Genomic DNA, 11,593 nt, shown 5'->3' with positions numbered 1-11,593 from the left:
ATATCTATAAGGGGGTGGGGTCTAGAGATCTGTATATCTATAAGAGGGTGGGGTCTAGAGATCTGTATATCTATAAGGGGGTGGGGTCTGGGGGCAGGGCTTGGTCTCACCTGGACTCACCCCTGCCATTGTGCTGTGTGAACGCCATCTATCAACCGTCTCTCTCTCTCTCTCCCTCCCTCTCTTTCTCTATAAGGGTGGTGAGGGACTTTAGGGGTTGGGGCTGGGGCTCACCTGGTCTCACTCCTGCCAGCACGGGCAGCGGGTGGTGTGTGAACGTCATGCTGGGGGACCTCGTCTGGGGCGACAGGGCGTTGAAATCAAACTTCCCCGGCTTCTTAAAGAGAACCAGGCGAGGACAGTCCTGGCAACAACAAATAAATGGGATCAATATAAAAAGAATATCAAAATGGGGGAGAAGAGGAGTTGGGTTTAATGTACAATGTTTTGGACTGGCTGCTACACTTAAATCAAAACATGTAAAAGGGAATTCATGATTAGAACATTTTTATTCTTTGATTGATTGGTTTTAAAGCAATTTGATTGGCTGATGACAGTGCATTGTTATGAGTCCTGTTGGATATTGGCCATTCTCCTAACCAATCCCAGCCTGGCGGGCTCAGGACTTGCAGAATTCTCAGTATAAACAGTGCCCTCAAAAAATATAATGGGTGAATTGAAGTTGTGGCTTCGGGGTGGTCAGGGTGGGGGAAGGGTTGATGTAGGGTTGAATCAAGGCAGTAATTAAATCTACAAGCATTTTTAAATCTACATCCATTGTCTTCCAAGATTGGCTGAATATTCCCCTCTTTCCAAAGCTCCACAGCCTACCATAAGCTATATGAAGCTCCTTTCAAAATAGAAACACTGTATATAAACTACAGTATAGAGCCTGCAGCTGCTCAGTGAGAAAGACAAGCAGACGGAATGGAGAGAGGGAGGGATGAAGGGAGGGAGGGAGAGAGGCGAGAAAAGCGTGGGAGAATGTGAGTGAAGGAAGGAGAGAGTGAGTGATGTCAGAGTGGAACCTGTGAAAATGTAGCAGTATTTTTCGTTTGGTTTCTTTTCCTTTCTAGGAATGTCTGAGATGGACATGTCATAAGATGGTAAACATGGTTCATTATCTTCATCTCACACTCACTCACATACACACACACACAACAACCCTCACACAGTCACCGATTACCACACACACTCACCGATTACCACAAACCCTCACACACTCACCGATTACCACACACACTCACACACTCACCGATCACCACAAACACTCACACACTCACCGATTACCACACACACTCACCGATTACCACAAACCCTCACACACTCACCGATTACCACACACACTCACACACTCACCGATCACCACAAACACTCACACACTCACCGATTACCACACACACTCACCGATTACCACAAACCCTCACACACTCACCGATTACCACACACACTCACACACTCACCGATCACCACAAACACTCACACACTCACCGATTACCACAAACACTCACACACTCACCGATTGCCACAAACCCTCACACACTCACCGATTACCACAAACCCTCACACACTCACCGATTACCACAAACCCTCACACACTCACCGATTACCACAAACACTCACACACTCACCGATTACCACAAACCCTCACACACTCACCGATTACCACAAACACTCACACACTCACCGATCACCACAAACACTCACACACTCACAAACTCACCGATTACCACAAACACTCACACACTCACCGATCACCACAAACACTCACACACTCACCGATTACCACAAACACTCACACACTCACCGATTACCACAAACACTCACACACTCACCGATCACCACAAACACTCACACACTCACCGATTACCACACACACTCACCAATTACCACAAACACTCACCGATCACCACAAACACTCACACACTCACCGATCACCACAAACACTCACACACTCACCGATTACCACACACACTCACTGATTACCACACACACTCACCGATTACCACACACACTCACCGATTACCACAAACACTCACACACTTACCGATTACCACAAACACTCACACCCTCACCGATTACCAAACACACTCACTGATTACCACAAGCACTCACACACTCACCGATTACCACAAATCCTCACACACTCACCGATTACCACACACACTCACACACTCACCGATCACCACAAACACTCACACACTCACCGATTACCACACACACTCACCGATTACCACAAACCCTCACACACTCACCGATTACCACACACACTCACACACTCACCGATTACCACACACACTCACACACTCACCGATCACCACAAACACTCACACACTCACCGATTACCACACACACTCACCGATTACCACAAACCCTCACACACTCACCGATTACCACACACACTCACACACTCACCGATCACCACAAACACTCACACACTCACCGATTACCACAAACACTCACACACTCACCGATTGCCACAAACCCTCACACACTCACCGATTACCACAAACCCTCACACACTCACCGATTACCACAAACCCTCACACACTCACCGATTACCACAAACACTCACACACTCACCGATTACCACAAACCCTCACACACTCACCGATTACCACAAACACTCACACACTCACCGATCACCACAAACACTCACACACTCACAAACTCACCGATTACCACAAACACTCACACACTCACCGATCACCACAAACACTCACACACTCACCGATTACCACAAACCCTCACACACTCACCGATTACCACAAACACTCACACACTCACCGATCACCACAAACACTCACACACTCACCGATTACCACACACACTCACCAATTACCACAAACACTCACCGATCACCACAAACACTCACACACTCACCGATCACCACAAACACTCACACACTCACCGATTACCACACACACTCACTGATTACCACACACACTCACCGATTACCACACACACTCACCGATTACCACAAACACTCACACACTTACCGATTACCACAAACACTCACACCCTCACCGATTACCAAACACACTCACTGATTACCACAAGCACTCACACACTCACCGATCACCACAAACACTCACACACTCACCGATTACCACAAACACTCACACACTCACCGATTACCAAACAATCACTGATTACCACAAACACTCACACACTCACCGATTACCACACACACACCGATTACCACAAACCCTCACCGATTATCACAAACACTCACACACCCACCGATCGCCACAAACACTCACACACTTACCGATTGCCACAAACACTCACACCCCCACCGATTACCACAAACACTCACCGATTACCACAAACACTCGCCGATCACCACAAACACTCGCCGATCACCACAAACACTCACACTCACCGATTACCACAAACACTCACACACTCACCAATTACCACAAACACTCACCGATTACCACAAACACTCACCGATTACCACAAACACTCACACCCTCACCGATCACCACAAACACTCACACACTCACCGATCACCACAAACACTCACACCCTCACCGATTACCACAAACACTCACACACTCACCGATCACCACAAACACTCACACACTCACCGATTACCACAAACACTCACACACTCACCGATTACCAAACAATCACTGATTACCACAAACACTCACACACTCACCGATTACCACAAACACTCACACACTCACTGATTACCACACACACTCACTGATTACCATACACACACAAACACTCACCGATTAGCAGACACTCACTGATTACCACACACACAAACACTCACCGATTAGCAGACACTCACTGATTACCACACACAAACACTCACCGATTAGCAGACACTCACTGATTACCACACACACAAACACTCACCGATTAGCAGACACTCACTGATTACCACACACACTCAAACACTCACCGATTAGCAGACACTCACTGATTACCACACACACTCAAACACTCACCGATTAGCAGACACTCACTGATTACCACACACACTCAAACACTCACCGATTAGCAGACACTCACTGATTACCAGACACACAAACACTCACCGATTAGCAGACACTCACTGATTACCACACACACAAACACTCACCGATTAGCAGACACTCACCGATTAGCAGACACTCACCGATTAGCAGACACTCACTGATTAGCAGACACTCACCGATTAGCAGACACTCACTGATTAGCAGACACTCACCGATTAGCAGACACTCACCGATTAGCAGACACTCACTGATTAGCAGACACTCACTGATTAGCAGACACTCACCGATTAGCAGACACTCACCGATTAGCAGACACTCACTGATTAGCAGACACACTCACATTCACTTTAACATTCAGACCCAGGACCTTTTCATACTATTTTTAGTCATTTTCATATTAATCCTAGAATCCTAACAGACAGTATTTGTTCCCAAACTTTGTGGTCTATTTCTGAGGTCCTGACATTAAAATCCTTAAAATCCCATTCAACCACAATTCCTCCGGTTCCAGCTGGGTATGTGTGAAAGTCTATGGAGAGAGAGTGCAGTGTGGGGGCGTGTAAACAAAACGGTGTGAAAGAGTTAAGTCTGCAGCAGGTGGGAGGGAGGGAGTGACTAATATGTGTGAACCATTTATGTCTTTAACCAGATGTCTGATGTCTGACACCAACGGTTACTGTGATGTCTGACACCAACGGTTACTGTGATGTCTGACACCAACGGTTACTGTGACGGGGTATGGTAGTAGTTGCCAGTGTCAAGAACTGAAAGGTTGCTGGGTTTTTCACTCTCAACAGTTTCATGTGTGTATCAATGGTCCACCACTCACAGGACATCCAGCCAACTTGACTCAACTGAGGGAAGCATTGGAGTCAACATGGACCAGCATCCCTGTGGACAGGTTCCGACACCTTGTAGAGTCCATGCCCCAGTGAATTGAGGCTGAGGGTAAAGGTGGTGGTGGTGGGGGTGCAACTCAATATTAGGAAGGTGTTCTTAATGTTTTGTACACTCAGTGTATACCCCACTATATACGAGCACAGAGGGACAAACTGACAGAGGATTTCATCCAGTGGCTTCCCCTACAATAACAGAGACGAGACCCATGTTATGTATCTACTCTGGCTGTGTGTGTGTGTCTCACTACACTGCCCTCTCTCCTCCTGGCAGACCACAGCAGTGGACTGGCAACCAATCAAGTGCTCCTGTCGACCCCTCTGCCTTTCTACACTAACAGGCCTGCCACCAGATGTGCCTTCAAAACACAGTCTCTTGCTCGCACAAACACACAATCACGTATGTACCCGCACGCTCATACACACGCTCATACGCACGCATGCACACACGCGCACACACACACACGCATTGGCTTAAAGCAGTAAAAGGGAAACCAGAAGGTCCCTTATCCAGACTAAACAGAGGCTGCGTCCCAAATGACACCCTATTCCCTATATAGTGTTTTGTCAAAAGTAGCGCACTGCTATTTGGGACGCACACTGTAGTGTAGAAGACCATCAAAGGCTCTAACTAACTCATATTAGAAGCAGCAGAGGCCCCTTAAACATTTCAGAATCATTTGGAACTCATTTGAAATCATGGTTATTTCTAACCCCCAGCGCCCCGAGACACACACACACACTTCACTCTCCCTCCAGCCCCTGTGGAGCAGATGTCGCCAGCAGCCTTGCTACTCCCAAGGCCACACACACAGACACACACACACACAGAAGCACCATCTGGGACTAGAGCTTGTGTGTGTGTGTGTGTGTGTGTGTGTGTGTGTGTGTGTGTGTGTGTGTGTGTGTGTGTGTGTAGCAAGGCTGCTGGCAACATTTACTGTACATACTCTGTCTGTCTGTCTGTCTGTCTATCTGTCTGTCTGTCTGTCTGTCTGTCTGTCTGTCTTTGCATGTGTGTGCTCAATTGGCTATGGAGGGAGTAGAATAGGGGGTTTACTATGGTGGTGTGTGCTGACGTTTGTTTGTGTGTGCTTGCTTGTTTTCCTACCCTCCACCCGGATAGGAACTCCCAGCTGTGGTTTGCCTGTAGCAGGTGGAACCCTCCAGAAAGCAACACACACCGTAGAGTGTTGCTTTGGTGTTGATATTTCACTTCCTTATGTTATCAAGTACATTTTGCCAAGACAAATTTGATTCTTTATGTTTTGAATCGCTCAGTGGGGTCTTTCTCTATCACATCGTTAACATCATATCCTAAAAGTCAGATGTCGTACCCTAATACATCCCATAATAAGCAGCGAACTCTTCTGACAGAGCAGTGCAGCGTTATCGCCGAAAACGTTTCACATTTTGTGGTGGTCGTCCACCGGTCGCAAATAGCAAGCTGAATTAAATGTTAAAGGTTGTGAAAATAAAACAGCTTTCGTTACGCTCAGAACTCCGGTGTTCATTTCACAAAGATACACTGGTTTTTGTGAGAAATCTCCGAAAAAGAAGAGGAACTTTGCATTAATATGAACATTGTATACTAAAATATGAAAACATGTCATGTCTCAAAATGGATATCCATTGATACCCATCTACCTCTATATTGTTTTATGTCCTCGGGATTTGAGAAGAAAGATGAGGCGTTCATTGGTAAGACTGTCCGGTATTCTTCCTTTTCGCACAGCATCCAGCCTAGCTGACGAGATGTTGTTTTCCTGATTTATGAGCACTTTTTTCCCCTGGCCTCCATTGATTTAGTCACTCTAATTTTGACCCTCCTACAAGGAGGGATTATGAGAGACACGAGGTTTGGACCATTGGTTATCTTAGCAGAGTATCTACACAATTAACATATTATTTTACCCAGTGTTCGAAAGTTGCGTTTTTGATTGGACACCTTACCATCTCCTTACCATCTCCCATTCTAAATCTCATTTCATCTGCCAGACAGTAGAACTGATCACATTTTATCTCTCCATCTCTCTTTCTCCTTCCCTCAGTCCCTCAGAAAAGGACACACGGCCATCTCACCTCTCTAAAGTCGACAGCTCTCTCTCAACACATTACATACTAAATACACAAATGCTTCACATTTGTAATTAATTTGGGTTTGTCCATTAGTTTTGGTTAAATGAATTGGCGAGAGGGTCACCCAGGGCTGCATCCAGCCTACTCCCTATGTAGTTCACTACTTTTGTCCAGAACCCATTTTTATTGTTTTTAACCTTTATTTAACTAGGCAAGTCAGTTAAGAACAAATTCTTATTTACAATGAGGCCTACTCCGGCCAAACCTGGACGAGGCTGGGCCAATTGTGCGCCACCCTATGGGACTCCCAATCAGGGCCGGTTGTGATACAGCCTGAAATCGAACTAGGGCCTGTAGTGACGCCTCCAGCACTGAGATGCAGTGCCTTAGACCGCTGCGCCACTCAGATATGTTACACATACTTTTGGTCATGTACTGTAGTGTATGTGGACACCTGCTCTTCTAACATCTCATTCCAAAATGATGTGCATTAATGTGGAGTTGGTACCTCCTTTGCTATTATAACACACTCCACTCTTCTGGGAAGGTTTTCCACTAGATGTTGGAACATTGCTGCGGGAACTTGCTTCCATTCAACCACAAGAGCATTAGTGAGTTGGGCACTGATGTTAGGCAATTAGGCGTGGTTCATAGTCAGTGTTCCAATTTATCCCAAAAGTGTTTGATGGGGTTGAGGTCAGGGCTCTGTACAGGCCAGTTAAGTTCTTCCACGCCGATCTCGACAAACCATTAAAGTATGGACCTTGCTTTGGGCACTGTCATGCTGAAACAGGAAAGGGCCTTCCCTAAACTGTTGGCACAAAGTTGGAAGCACAGAACTGTCTAGAATGTCATTGTATGTTGTAGCGTTAAAAAACAGCCCCAGACCATTATTCCTTATCCACCAAACTTTACAGTTGGCACTATGCATTCGGGCAGGTAGCTTTCTGCTCGCTTCTGCCAAACCCAGATTCGTCCATCGGACTGCCAGATAGTGAAGCGTGATTCATCACTCCAGAGAACGCGTTTCCAATTCTCCTGAGTCCACTCCAGCCGACGCTTGGCAATGCGCATGGTGATCTTAGGCTTGTGTGCGGCTACTCGGCCATGGAAACCCATTTCATGAAGCTCCCAAAGAAACAGTTATTGTGCTGACGTTGCGTCCAGAGGCAGTTTAGAACTCGGTAGTGAGTGTTGCAACTGAGGACAGACATTGTCTGCACTTTGTTGTCATTCAACAATAGACAACTTGTTTTAATGCACATCTTTCACTTGAGAAATACTGCACCAAACAGCTTAGTTAGATGTAAAATTGCGCAACTAAGATCTCCTCTGCAAAAGCAAAAAAATTCTGACTATTTTGAGGAAGTGTATACTGGCTACGGCGCCTGAAGATGGACAATCAGTACTATTGCCACTTTTTATTTGTCAAGCGAAGGTCTTTTAAGGTTGTATGCAAGCACACTCGTTTGGTTCCCCAAGCCAAGTTCAGCTAGGTGCCAGCAGTACTGAAGCATGCGGAAGCCTTAAGGCAGACAGCATGTGTATGTGTGTGTGTGTTAATTAAATTCACAGCTCAGCTAACTGGAGCAGGTCTGAGCAAACCATAGGGCCTAGCACAGAACCTCTCTCCCTCTCTCTCTCCCTAGGGTTTCTACTGCTGCACATGTTTTCAATTAGAGAAAGGGGATGGAGGGAGAAAGGGAGAGAGAGATAGGGAGAGAGAGAAAGACAGAGAGAGAGAAAGAGAGAGAGAGAGAGAGAGAGAGACAGAAAGAGGGAGAGAGAGAGAGACAGAGAGAGACAGAGAGAGAGAAGAGAGGGAGAGAGAGACAGAAAGAGGGAGAGAGAGAGAAAGAGAGAGAAAGAAAGAGCAGCTGTGGTAACAAATAACAGTAAAGAAGGTGTGAGTTGGTGTATGTACAGATATACACTGAGTGTACACATATTGAAAGAGGATTGACTGAGTTATACACAGTGTAGGTAGATATGAGTTATACACAGTGTAGGTAGATATGAGTTATACACAGTCTAGGTAGATATGAGTTATACACAGTGTAGGTAGATATGAGTTATACACAGTGTGGGTAGATATGAATTATACACAGTGTGGGTAGATATGAGTGCAATGTGTTCTGTGCTGCTGAAAAGTGGAGCAGGTTTGAATTGGTGTCGCCTATGAACAAGTATACAATTATACATATAACACATATTGAAAGAGGAATGATGTAGTTAAACAGGTAGATTATATAAAACATATATGAGTTATATACAGTAGGGGGATATGAGTTATTTACAGTAGGGAGATATGAGTTATATACAGTAGGGGGATATGAGTTATATACAGTAGGGGGATATGAGTTATATACAGTAGGGAGATATGAGTTATATACAGTAGGGAGATATGAGTTATATACAGTAGAGGGGTATGAGTTATTTACAGTAGGGAGATATGAGTTATTTACAGTAGGGAGATATGAGTTATATACAGTAGGGGGATATGAGTTATATACAGTAGGGAGATATGAGTTATATACAGTAGGGGGATATGAGTTATTTACAGTAGAGGGGTATGAGTTATTTACAGTAGGGAGATATGAGTTATTTACAGTAGGGAGATATGAGTTATATACAGTAGGGGGATACAAGTTATATACAGTAGGGAGATATGAGTTATATACAGTAGGGGGATATGAGTTATTTACAGTAGAGGGGTATGAGTTATTTACAGTAGGGAGATATGAGTTATTTACAGTAGGGAGATATGAGTTATATACAGTAGGGGGATATGAGTTATATACAGTAGGGAGATATGAGTTATATACAGTAGGGGGATATGAGTTATATACAGTAGGGAGATATGAGTTATATACAGTAGGGAGATATGAGTTATATACAGTAGAGGGATATGAGTTATATACAGTAGGGGGATATGAGTTATATACAGTAGGGAGATATGAGTGTAATGTGTTCTAACCATGGTAAGGAAACTGCACTCCATCGTGTTCATGTTTTATCTTCCTCTCCTGCACACTGGCCAAATGGTGCTGCACTGTAGGTGGAGAAGGAGAGGGTTAACAATGAGAGATATAGAGAGAGACGAAGGGTAGAGAGCGAGAGGGAGAGAGGGGGTGAGGAAGAGAGAGGGCGAGAGAGAGTGGGGGAGAAAGAGAGAGAGAGAGAGAGAGAGAGAGAGAGAGAGAGGGCAGAGAGAGAGAGCGAGGCAGAGAGAGAGAGGGGGAGAAAGAGAGAGAGAGAGAAAGAGAGAGCGAGAGAGAGAGGCAGAGAGAGAGAGCGAGGCAGAGAGAGAGCGAAAGAGCGAGAGAGAGAGAAACAGAGCGAGGGGGCAGTTTAAGATTTTTAAGACAGTAGTTGATGTAGTGATCGATCATGGATAACATTGTGGTAAAGTTAGTTCATGGTTACTGTACTGCATTGTTGCTTACTTATCAGGTGACGGTCAACATGGTGTGAGCTTGGGGATGGGGAATGAAGGTCTCCACCTGGTTACAGGTGGGAAGAAGAGGTTATGGAGTCAGTTCTGGTCTCAAATCAGTCTTAGGGAGACGGAGTGTGTGAAAGGTCCCCACTAGTATTGATGAATAGGTGGAATGTCACTTCTGGTCTCGAATCAATTTAAATGGAGGCAGGAACAAAGAGGTGTTCTGGGAAGTTATGAAGTCAGTTTCAAATCAGTTTAGAAGAGACAGGCTCTTATCCAAGATCCACACTAGCGCACCAATTAGAATGAAGCGCTGGGCAAGCTTTCTAAGTGGTATGCTAGTGAGGATGATCTTGCCAGTGTGGATTTTGGAACAGTGAGTGACAAGTGAGAAGGAAAGAGGTGTTTTGGGGAGGGGTGTTTAGAGTTAGGTGTTTTGGGGAGGGGTGTTTAGAGTTAGGTGTTTTGAAGAACAGTGTGTTGTGGTGAGTTTGGGGAGAAGAGTTCGGTAAGAATGGTCCAGGGGTCGGGGTACAGGTATAAGGGTAAAGGTAGAGTTTGGGGGCTAGTGTCCTACCTGCATCCATGTCGTTGGGCCAGCCGCTGGACTGGGAGGAGCCTGCGGCTGGGGAGCGTCCGGGGTAGAAGACGTCGTCCGTGGGGCTCTCCAGCTCACTGTCGTCTAACGACTTCCTCTTGTTAGAGCTGCGGAGAGGAAGAGGGGAGAGAGGAGTCAAGAATGACTCCCTATTCCCTATGTAGTACACTAGGGCCCTGGCCTAAAGTAGTGCACTATTGGACCGGAGTCTAGTCGAATGGTCAACACTTGCTTCCCCCTGCGGCAGGCATCCAGTTCGATCCCTGAATGAGCCCTACACATTTCTGCTTCCACTTCTGTCTCCCACTACTGTCTCCCTGCTCCTGTCTCCCACTACTGTCTCCCTGCTCCTGTCTCCCACTACTGTCTCCCTGCTCCTGTCTCCCGCTACTGTCTCCCCCTACTGTCTCCCTGCTCCTGTCTCCCACTACTGTCTCCCACTTCTGTCTCCCACTACTGTCTCCCTGCTCCTGTCTCTCACTTCTGTCTCCCACTACTGTCTCCCTGCTCCTGTCTCCCACTTCTGTCTCCCTGCTCCTGTCTCCCACTTCTGTCTCCCACTTCTGTCTCCCTGCTCCTGTCT

At 46.0% G+C, this 11,593-nt stretch overlaps 1 long non-coding RNA gene across 1 annotated transcript; it reads right to left on the bottom strand.

Annotated features, from left to right (window-relative positions):
* Positions 1-234: 234 nt before the first annotated feature.
* On the bottom strand, positions 235-11,337 carry LOC139401371 (uncharacterized). Its single transcript, XR_011632950.1, has 4 exons — positions 10,990-11,337; positions 10,417-10,473; positions 9,948-10,022; positions 235-364 (listed from the first exon to the last, which is right to left on the bottom strand). It is a non-coding gene; the product is annotated as an uncharacterized lncRNA (long non-coding RNA).
* Between the last annotated feature and the right edge of the window lie 256 nt (positions 11,338-11,593).

This window comes from Oncorhynchus clarkii, unplaced genomic scaffold (assembly GCF_045791955.1).
Source record: "Oncorhynchus clarkii lewisi isolate Uvic-CL-2024 unplaced genomic scaffold, UVic_Ocla_1.0 unplaced_contig_4445_pilon_pilon, whole genome shotgun sequence".
NCBI lineage: Eukaryota > Metazoa > Chordata > Actinopteri > Salmoniformes > Salmonidae > Oncorhynchus > Oncorhynchus clarkii.
This window is presented reverse-complemented; position numbering and strand designations above follow the sequence as displayed.